Below are 11,443 nucleotides of genomic sequence, written 5' to 3'. Positions count from 1 at the left end.
AGTGGCATTGCTTTCCAGGAGTGCGGGTGTGCAACTGGGAGAAAGGGGCTTTAATGGGGAATGAGGCATCCAGAGATCTGAGTTCATCAAATTGCTTAAACCTTGCTGGGTCTCAGTTTTATCTATAAAGTAAGGAAGTCACATCGAGCGACCCCCTAGATTCCTTGCAGAGCTGCTGATCTGTGATTCTTATTGGTTAAGAACTGCAGTGTTGTTTGCTAGCAATATAACGTGCCTTGTAGTTCGATGGCTCTGCAGGTAAGTAGTGAGGGGCGGGCATGAGAAAAGCAAAGTCAGGAAGTCTACAGTGTTTTGGCATTTGTAGACGAAAAGTTGTATATTCAAAATCCTGCCCTCACATAGGAAAGGAAAGCTACAAAATGGTAATTTATTTACTTATAATAGAAAGCTAGATTAGCCCAAATTGAGAATGTATTAGCTGTTTAGGTTGTGACTATGATTGCTGAGGAAAAAAAGCTTTAAAATGCTTTGGGGGAGATCTAATTTAAAAGAAACAAATAGATTACATTTTCTTAATTTAGCAGTCAGTTAACTGTGACTCATCCTCCTTTCTCTGCTCATGTGACCAGGATAGTAAATACGGTATTGACAAGAAAATCTAGCCCGCCTGTCAGAAGATGCCAACCCTCCTCAGACTGAAACCCCAGTGAAAATGCGTTTATTTCCTGTTTTCTTTGCATAACCAAATTGCAGGGACGATGCCAGTGTTTATTATAGTGCCCTATGTGAAAAGGGGTTGACTGCTTATTTCTAACTTATGAACTGCAAATATTGTGGCAAACCCTCGCGCCTTCCACTTCCTGCTTTTAGAGAGCCCTGAGTCTGAATGAATAGAGATGAATAGGTGCTTGTCTGCCTCCAATTCCTGAGGGGATCTGCCCAAGCTCTGGAAAATCTCCTTTTCCTTCAAGGTGTTTTTCAACAATAAGAGCTTTAAGACAGATGTGCACTGGTTCATAAACCAGCTCTGCCTCCTAGAGTCTGTGGGACTTTGGGAAAGTTACTGATACTCTCATTGCTTGGTTTCCTCATCTACAAAGAAGATAAAAGTACACTTCTTTCATACAAACGTCGAAAGTAAATGGTACAAATTTTAAAGTACTTACAAGCATTGTATCTTTAGGGTAAATGTTGAAGATGATATAGTAACTACTGCTGGTGTAATCATAGCAAACATTGATTGGTATGAGTTGTAACTAAGGTAATAATATAAATACACCCCCAACAGAAATACAGAGACGTGTACCCATATGGAGAGAAACCATCCTGCTCCATGCAGGGTGGCAAGCAGGGGTTTTTGCTTCCTCAAGGAGAAAATGCGGATCCACTTACTGTGGGTTTTTTTTGTTTGTTTTTTTGGTGTTTTTTTCCCACTTACTGTGTTTGGAACCAAAGGACTCCAAGGTGAGTTGAAATTGCTGCATTTGAGTGATGATTGGTAATGCTACACAAGTACCAGTGAGACAGGCTGGGACCTGGGACCTGGGACCCTTTGCTGCAGTGCTCGTACCTGGACAACCATCTCCTGGAACAAAATACAAAGAAACTCTAAGGGACTAAAAATAACTGTGTGCTTGCCCAGCTGGGGCAAATTATGAACAACAAGGTACAAAAAGACCAAAAACCTAACTGCCACTTCTGAAGAGCCAGGAGCAAAAGCAGGGTACTGCGCACGCCCCGTGCACACACCACCACCAAAGGGGTGGGCAAACAACCTAAGACACCCCTCCGGCCAACCCTGGACACACGCCTATCCTCCCGGCCCGCCCCCCCACGCCCCTGCCCCAGGGAGGGAGCAAGGGAACTTGTCGCTTGTTCTCACTCCCCCCACTGCTGCAGCAGGAGCCCCAATAAAGCCTTGCCAGAATTTCTTGTCTGGCTTCTTGTCAATTTCTATTGCTTAAGGAGGCCAAGAGCCCTGGTCAGTAATACCAGGCAAGCAGGAAAGCAGCTGTCTTGCATTTGGGCCAAATATGGAAGGACACCAGGGAGCCCCTTCCTACCGTGCTAGTATGGGGGTTAGGCTCTCTGCTTTCTCAGTCTAACGAGAGAAGGAATTGGTTGTGGAGTTACAATTGCCAGGAACCTGAACAGTAAAATTTGAGGTACCTTTCCTTTCTTCTCCTTCCCTTCTCCCTCACCCCCAACCAAGCAAACCAAAACGATTTCTCCTCCTAGCCTGTCATAAAGCTTAACTCCTGGAGAGTGATGATGTATTTGTTTGGAACTCAAGAGTTTGAAATTTTCAAAAGTCTTCTATGAAAATGCAAAGACCAATGGAACACATAAACACTCAAATCGTAGTACCCCAAGAAACGTAAAGAAAATATAATATAATGCCCTTATTTTTCCAAACTCAAAAAGTGAAACCCAAAAGCATTCAGTGATTTGTTTAAAACTACACAGTGGGATGGTGGCAGAGATGGGAGGAGATTGCTCAGTCAAATACTCTTTCTACTGCCTCTTCAGAGCCATCATCGGCTGTGAATATTCTTGGGGAGCTAGGAGTATTCGTAGCTTGGCCTATTACACTGGTTTTCAAGCTCAGCGTGGGCCAGAGCAACAGCTCTTTTATCTCATACACATATTGTCCCTATAAGGCTTTGTTTCAGGAATAGTCTATGATTTAAAATGTATGGTTTTATGGTATCCCTTTACAGCCATGAAGACCTGCTGGACAGCCGGCCTTGCTGAAGCAAACACAAAATATGTTGTCATGTGGATTGTGGTAAGAAGTGGAGAAGGAAACCCAGAGCTCTAGGTTCTAGAGAGGGAAGCTTAGTAAAATTAGCACCATGAGGGGGTCTGTGCAGTGAGGGCAGCACCAGACGCATGAGGACTTGGGAGCAGAGGAGAAGCTGAGAGGGAGAGGAATGAAAAGAAGAGAAAAAAGGGCCACAAAAATGTTTTCTGCTACAGTTACATTGTAAATCCATGTGCATTTCAGTCTGGTTTGTTAATGGTGTACAATAGAAATGCACCCTGATTATTTTACATAAAAGGTCATATATTGGGCTTCCCTGGTCACGCGCTCACTCCCTGGCTGCAGGAGAGGAGGCTCTGGCCCTTCATCTTCACTAGTAGGAGGCAGGTATTACTCTCCACCCAGGCCATATCGTTTGGGGGAAAGGAATTTTCTGAAAAAAGAATTAGGGGTTCTTGAGTACAAACCTACATCTTAGTTGGTGGATAGGAGGTTGACTCTGAATACAGAATGGCACCTGTCATGTGGCCCTGATCCCTACCCTGGTCCCCATGCACTCCTAGTTGAGTCAGACAGCAGATGGGCTGTAAACGAAAAGCAAAAGAGCTTTTCATACATTTTTAGGAAAAACACTAAAACTACAGCTCTAGACATCAGGGCACCAGGGCACAAGCAGCACTGCTTGAGTTAAGGCTGATGTGAGTCTTCCCTCTTCCCCGTTTGCCACAGACCACTGGACAATATGCCCCACGGGGGAGGGAATCCCATGGAGGCAGCGGTGCCGCCACAGCACAGGAGCAGCTCCCAGCAAGAGAAGAAGTGTGTGAGCCAGGCTCATGCAGGTGGGAATGCCAGCCATTGACATCCGAGTTATTACCATCAATGTGACCTCATTAGATTCCGAAGCCCAATGAGGAAAAATTCAATATGTCCTCCAAAGAAAATTCTGAAGAGGAATGAAAGGGACGTTGGGGATACCTGGAGTGCCCAGGCGCTCTCTTTCTTACAAGCTGAGTCATCTTGGGCAAGTTACAGAATGCCTTTGAGATTCAGTTCCCTTGACTGTAAAATGGAAACCCTAATCCCATGGGTTATTGTGAAAATTAACTGAGGTTGCCAGCTAGAAGTTGGCACTTGCCATCTGCCTCTACAAGGATTAAGTCGCTCGCTGCTGCAGTCCCTGACCTTCAACACACCCTGAAAGGAGTGCAGGGTGGAGATCAGGCATGAGGCACTCTGCGCTTTGGGAAAAACTGGCAGAACAGGTATTTAGGTAGTTAGATATTTTCAGAAGATTTTATGAGCCCAAATTCTTGCATCTCCTCGTATCTAGAAAAGCACTAAAATCATTATCGGAGACATCTGCTCCTTGTGACTAGCACTAAACGTCAGGAGACTAGCAGCAACGTTCCACGAAAATGTGTGCTTGATTGCACGTCTCCCCCTTCACAAAATCACGTATGTACTGGCTTCCCCACTGCCTGCCTGCTCGGAGCAGTTCCTTAGAGTTACCTGAGATGCTGTCTCCCAGGCTGTAGTCCTCATCGTGCCCCAAATAAAACTTAACTCATAACGCTTTTTTTTTTTTTTGCGGTACGCGGGCCCCTCACCGCTGCGGCCTCTCCCGTTGCGGAGCACAGGCTCCGGACGCGCAGGCTCAGCGGCCATGGCTCACGGGCCCGGGCGCTCCGCGGCACGTGGGATCTTCCCGGACCGGGGCACGAACCCGCGTCCCCTGCATCGGCAGGCGGACTCTCAACCACTGCGCCACCAGGGAAGCCCTCGACTCATAACTCTTACATTGTGCATATTCTTTTCAGTTGACAAGATGAAAGGATCAAGCACAGCCCAATATGCAGTAATGCTCAATACATGGGAGAGAAATGTCTGCGTAATACTCACCATAAAATGCTAACAACTCACTGAGTGCTTCCTCTGCTCAGGCAGACTGTAGTTCTACCTCTGCTGTCAGACATCCCAGGTTCAAAATCCTGCACCTGCTACTCAGGAGCTAGCTGTGGGGCCTTTAGGCATGTTCCTCAACCTCTCTGAGTTCTCAGGGTCCACCTGCGTGCTCTTACTTACCTCACCCGTTTGTTGAGAAGATTAACTGAGATGAAACGTGTAGAGCAGATGAAACAATGCCTGACATATACTAAGCTCTCAATAATGTGAGACGTTATTGCTTCTGGTATTACCCTTATTTTCCACAATGCTACCTACCCAATATGAATAAAGGAGCTGCACTACCCTTACCTTAGTACATTCCTGCCCATATTTGGCCCACTGAGTTAAAGCAACAAAGGGTGACCAAAGATGTTGACGTCATGGAGGAGAGGGGAAAATAAGGCCAGAGGAGATGAGGACAAAGAGGGATAAGAGAAGGACTTGGTGCATTGATATCTGATCGTGGGAGATGGGCCCCTAAGTCACATTCATGCACCTGTTTGGGCTCCAGCATTTTCCACCAAGCCCTGCAGTCTAGAAGAGCCCTCTGAATGTGATTTTTTTTCTAAAGTTTGTAAGCAGGTAGGGTAGGGCTCCCCGAAGAAAGAGAGCCAGGCATGACTTTCTTGACCTAAGAGAAGCCAATGGTGTCCTAAGCCATTTTGTGATGTAAGCCTGGCCACAATGTTTGCCCTTGAAGAGCTCTCAGTAATGATCTTAAGGGAAGTAAGGGAATGCAGGAACAAAGGAAAAGCAGTCAGGAAACAATAGTTCCGTGATAAACAGAGTCCTATTTCCTCCTAAGGGATATACATAATAATCTGGCCCTCATGACTTCAATCAACTAAAGCTTGGACTCCGGCAACCTTTGCCCCAATTCTATGCTGAATTCTCCTCTGCTCAAGACCCTTTAAGCATGTACCCTTAGCTTAAAACTTCCCCAATTTTACTCCTTGGAGAGACACTGCTTTGGGAAAAATCCTCGGTGTTCTCCTTACTCGCTGCCAGCAATACATCCTTTCTTCTCCCAACCTTTGGCTTGGTTGTGTCTTTTGGGTCAACACCCACCAAGAGGTGAACTCAGCTTTCGGGTAACAGTATGACTGATCTTAGGAAGCAAATATTTAATTAGCGCTCTCTAAGTGTGAGGACTGCTACAGAGGTATTAAATTGGTGGACATCCGGGCAAGATTTAAGGAGGAAGAGCCTTATTTGGGGGAAAAGTGATTCCAGTACAATGATTAATGAATGGATTAGAAATGTGTAGTGCTCAGGGAAAACCATCTGTATATTTGAGATGCCCCGAAGTGCCTGGTATCAAGACTGTTTACAAAACATTGTAAAACCTTGAGAGATGTATGTATGAGGAAAAAGGAACACTGAAAAATAAAAAGAGAAAGAAGAGAAAAATAAAAAGAGAAGATGACCAAACCCAACTGCCTGCATTGTTTCAGGCTTTTAAGTAATGAGTGAAGGAGACATTTAGAATCAGGCAATTGAAAGAAGAGAAAAAAGTTCCAGACGATGGTAAAATTACTAAACGTATAACAAATTCAAAAGGGAGAGCACACAAAAAACATGTCATTTAGGAATACATGGGTGTCTGCTGTCTTGAACATCTTTGAGATCAGCGAAGCAGAGAGATTCAAGGAGACAGCAGGGCTCAAAATCAACTCAACTCCAAGAGCAGACTGATATTCAAAGAGAAATGGAGCAGAAGTCTTTGTTAATCATAATAAAGAATTTGCTGTATTCAAATGAAATAACAGCAAAGTGGAAGTATGCCAGGGCAATACCAGTTTTCCAAGCAGGAATAAAGGGAACGCTAGGAAATTACAGAGCATTCATCTCAATGTCTGTAATTTGCAAAATAATGGAAACAATAGCAGGGTAAGTTTGCCAAATGCATTTACAAATGAGTATCATTCCCTTTAATCAAGCTAGAGATAACCAACAAAGCAGGATAGAGGACTGGGGGGTTTGAATCTCTCTCTCTCTCTCTCTCTCTTTTTTTTTTTTTTTTTGGATGGGGCTATGACACAATTAATAATTACATATGACTTATTTTACTTTAATGTCCGGATTATTTTTATATAGTAGCTACTTCTCATGTGGCCATTAGAGACGAGAGTAAGATAAAAGTAAAGCAGAGAAAGACAAAGTACTCTGTCTCCATTGTATGGGATGTACTACTATATTTTTTTTCGCTTAACATCAAACTGTGGCAGAGAGCTAAAAGGGGATGTAAAAAATCCAAATAAGCCATGCTCTGAGCATGGAATCAGACCCCCCTGACGTGCATTTATTCCTGAGGATCACCAGGGCAGGTTGCTCTCTCAGCCCGCTCTTAGAACATCCTTCTTTCTTGACACTTTGCTGCAATTTAAGACCATTTTCTATTGTCCTGTCTTCAGTGAAGACCAAACTGCTAGACAGCGTCCTCCTGATGCTGGAAAACCTGCCTTTGGTCACCACTGGCAAGAGTCCACAGATTCAATGATTTCACCATACTCCTTTGGCATTGGTTTTATATTAATTTATTAACTTGAATACTTAGCTCATTGGGAAAGAACCCTGAGCTTCTAGGAATTAGACAGCGTGGTGAAACCAGGCTACTAACCCAGGTCAAGTGTGTCTGACCCGGGTTGGTACTGTGAGATGAGCAAAGCACTTGAACCTCTGGACGGCTGGCTGACAGGTGTCCCCACTAACCCATGATCTCTCCAGTGGTTGCAATACCCCATTAGTTCCACTTTGTTTCATTCCTCCAATGTCCACAGCAGGTATAAAAACATTGCCCTCCAGTTCCTATCCTCTTTCTCGATTCTTCAGCCTTGAAAATGGCCTTCTTCTTGAGTAATGGAAACCACTGGGTTTTAAAGTTCCTAAATTTTCCTTACACATACACACAACCTTTTTACGTCCATTGCCATTCTTACAATTTCAGGGGAAGATGCATTCTTTTCTTCGTTGAAGATTAATGTCTCCAACTGTGTGCTTCAGAATCCACCCCCTTCTGTCCCTCTGAGAGCCTCTCGCTCTTCAGCCTCCTTTTCAGCAGGCTCTTTCTCCTCCATCTATAAGCATTTTCAAGACTCTGACACATAAAATGCTTCCCAAAACCCAGTGCCACCTTCTAACTACTGACTGTTTTCTCTCCATGCCTTCAAAGTTAATGTTCTTGACGAAATAACCTCTACTCACAGCGCCATTTCTTCACCCCCAAACCTGGATGTAACTAGTTTCCCATTCCTAACAATGCAGGGAAAGATACTCCAGCAAAGATTTCCAACCTAGTTCATAGTGCCCAGGAATGCCCTGAGTAAGTGATACAGTTGCCAAATGAATGATGGCTGTTCTGTCTTATGGTAGTAGACTGCCACTCCATTCGGCAGTTTAAAAAATCGGTGTGTTTGGTCACTGCATAAGAACATGTAGATGTGTCATTACATATTAGTGAAAAACATGGGGAGGCTGGCCCACCAATCCCCTTCCCTGAGAACTCTGGGGTGAGATGCTAGAGTCACGTGTGATTCCCCCCCACACACACATGCTCCTCCCTCCAAGTTGTGAGTCTCAGCCAATTCAGCAAGGAATTAACAAGGGTGGGGTGAGGGGAGATTCAGTCTCCCCCCATGAGATTCAGTCTCCTCTGGGTCTTCGAACTTGGAAGATCAGGTAAGGTCCAATCTGGGATTCAGAGACAGCAAAGCATGCCTTCACGGGCATGTGAAGGAGGCGGGGAAAGAATGTGAGGGAGAGAGAGAGAAAGACAAAGAAGGAGACAGAGACACAGAGAGGGTAGCTTTCCAGGCCAGGCTCCAGGCTTTCCTGAGGCCTTCCAGACTTCGGGTTCTGTAAGCCACCATGTGTCCTCCTGAAGAATTCTCTCCATCTACTTTGGCTCCTGTGTATGGAGCAACCAGAGTGATTTTTTTAAAAAAAAAACATCAAATCTGGTAATGGCCACACTGGCCTTCTTTTAATCTCTCCAACTCGCCATGTCCTCTCTGGCTATAGGACCTTGGCATGTGATGTCCTCTTTATCTAGATGTGCCTCCACCCCTGACTCCAGCCCTAACTTCTCTTCTCTAGCGCACGGTGGTAACTTTACATTTATTTATATGATTCTTTGACGTCTGACTCCTTTGTGTAGCCACCCATCAGCGTCGCTCAAATGCTTGGGCCAGTGCCAAGCACAGAGTACACACTCAACGGTCTGTTGAAGGAAGGAAGAAAGAAAATATCAAAGTCACTGATTTTGCTGTGGTTGGAAATTTTCTGTTAAGTCCCCAAAATACCTCCCTTAGATCATCCCATGATTTTAGATTTATTTCTCCCATTAGAGAGCGGACCTTCCAGGTTAGCAAGCGTCTTCTCCTCTCAGTGCATCGTCTTTCACACGTTGAGACAGAGCCCGGTCCTCTCTGAGGGTCTCTGAACACAAGCAGGTTTTGGGACACAAGCAAGAAAGGAAGGGGAAAGGCATCAAAGCAAGCCTTCCAAAGCTCACTTGTTACAGAGAGAGAGAGACAGAGAGAACCATAGACACTAAAGTAAATTAAAATACACATAATAAATAAGCCACATGCTCCGCAAAGAGCTTACAAATTTCTTTCCCATAAGCATATCAATAGAGAGGTGATTTCCTCTCACACACAGAAATAGGGTGTGAGGGTTTTTTTGTTTTGGGGGTTTTTTTTATTGTCTTCTGGGAATTAGAATAAGGTGAGGAAAGTGTCCTCTACTTTTTTTTTTTTTTTTGGCGGTACGCGGGCCTCTCCCTGTTGTGGCCTCTCCCGTTGCAGAGCACAGGCTCCGAATGCGCAGGCCCAGCGGCCATGGCTCACGGGCCCAGGTGCTCCGCGGCATGTGGGATCTTCCCGGACCGGGGCACAAACCCGTGTCCCCTGCATCGGCAGGCGGACTCTTAACCACTGCGCCACCAGGGAAGCCCTGGACATTTATTTATAATCATGAGATTCTTAATTGTTCTCATGTGCTTGTTTCTTTATTCTCAAAAATTTTAGCTGATTTGTAAACATATGTGAATGTATAGAATGCACACATATCTGAACCAATAAGTACAATGAGAGATCATAAAAGCTGCTGAGGGGGTTGGGAAACCTTGCAGAAACAACACCTGAGCTGTGTATAGACAGATGAAGAACTTCCCAAGGAGAAGAGGAGAAGCTTCATCCCAGGTGAGAGAAGAACCGCACAGAAGCTAAGAGGAGACATAGAAAACTGGAGGTTAGGAGAGCAGGGAAAAGTTGGACGCGACTTGTGATGCAGAGATACATTTTAGTGAGGGAAAGACTATGAGATGGGTCTGGAAAGACAGGCTGGGACCTGTTTGTTAAGAAATGTGTTCTTTACCCTACAGATAAAGAGCCTTGGAAGGCTTCTCGGTAAACATGAGAAAGGAGAGAATATGTGTTTCAACAAGATTTTCCCTGGTAGCAGTTTGGAGGATGATTGGAGGCAGTGGTTTGTGAAACTATAGAACAGTTAGGCGATGTGGCTGATAATAACCACATGAAGGCAGTGGCAGTGAAAGGGGTGAGAATAGAAGGGCATCTCAGAGGAGGACTGAGGACCCATGGGTGGAGGCAGAGAGGTGTGGAGGACTTGGCAGTGAGTCCCCTTGAAGCTGCACAGCTTGCTTGGTGACAGAATTCCTTAATCTTGTAGAGCTATGGGTGACTGAGTTTCTGCACCTATTAATATAGGAGCGGCATCCAGGTTTTCTGGGACCTGAAGTTTAATTAACTTTAAGAGCCCTCTTAGGAAAAAAATACAAGATAGGTACAAAAATGAATATTCATTTAGAAGGAGAGAAGACATCACAACAAATTACAAATAAAAAGCTGAAAAGCCCCACAAAATTCAGAAAATGACATCATAACTTTATTATAACTATTATTAATTAGTTGCCTGACACACCTCTACAACACTTTTCCCCTACATCTTTTCTCTGAATTCAGGTAAAAGTTATATAACATAAAGTTCACTGTTTGAAAGCATACAATTTAGTGGTTTTCAGTTTATTCACAGTCATGCAAGCATCACCACTATCTAATTGCAAACTATTTCTATCACTCCCCCAGAATCTCTGTTACTCTTAGCAGTCAGGCCCAATCCCCCCCATCTCCCTGTCCCTGGGGAGCACTGATCTATGTTTTGTCCTTATGGATTTGCCCATCCTGGACCTTTCATATAAATGGTATCATAGAGTATGTGGTCTTTTGTGTCTGGCTTCTTTCATAACATTTTAAGGTTCATCCATGTTGTAGAGGACTTTATATATTTTAAAATTTTTATTGAAGTGAAATTTACATCCCATAAAATTAACCATTTTAGAGTGAGAAATTCAAGTGGGATTTGGAATTGATACATTCTCAGTGTTGTGCAACCATCACCTCTATCTAGTTCCAGAACTGTTTTATCACCCCCAAAGGAAACCCCATACACATTAAGCAGTTATTTCCCATTTCTCCCTCCCCCAACCTCTGGCAACCAACAATCTACTCTCTGCCTCAATGGATTTACCTACTCTGGGTATTTCACATAAATGGAATTGTGTTGTATGTGACCGTCTGTGTCTGGTTTCTGTCACTTCGCATAATGTTTTGTAGCAGGTATTGGTACTTAATTGCTTTTTATGGCTGAATAATATTCCATTGCATGAATATATCATTATTTGTTTATCCATTCACATGTTGATGGAAATATGGTTTTTTTCTGCCTTTTGGCTATTGTAAATAGGAC

Source organism: Phocoena sinus, chromosome 17, assembly GCF_008692025.1.
Source record: "Phocoena sinus isolate mPhoSin1 chromosome 17, mPhoSin1.pri, whole genome shotgun sequence".
NCBI classification, from domain to species: domain Eukaryota; kingdom Metazoa; phylum Chordata; class Mammalia; order Artiodactyla; family Phocoenidae; genus Phocoena; species Phocoena sinus.
Note: the sequence above shows the minus strand (reverse complement) of the source record.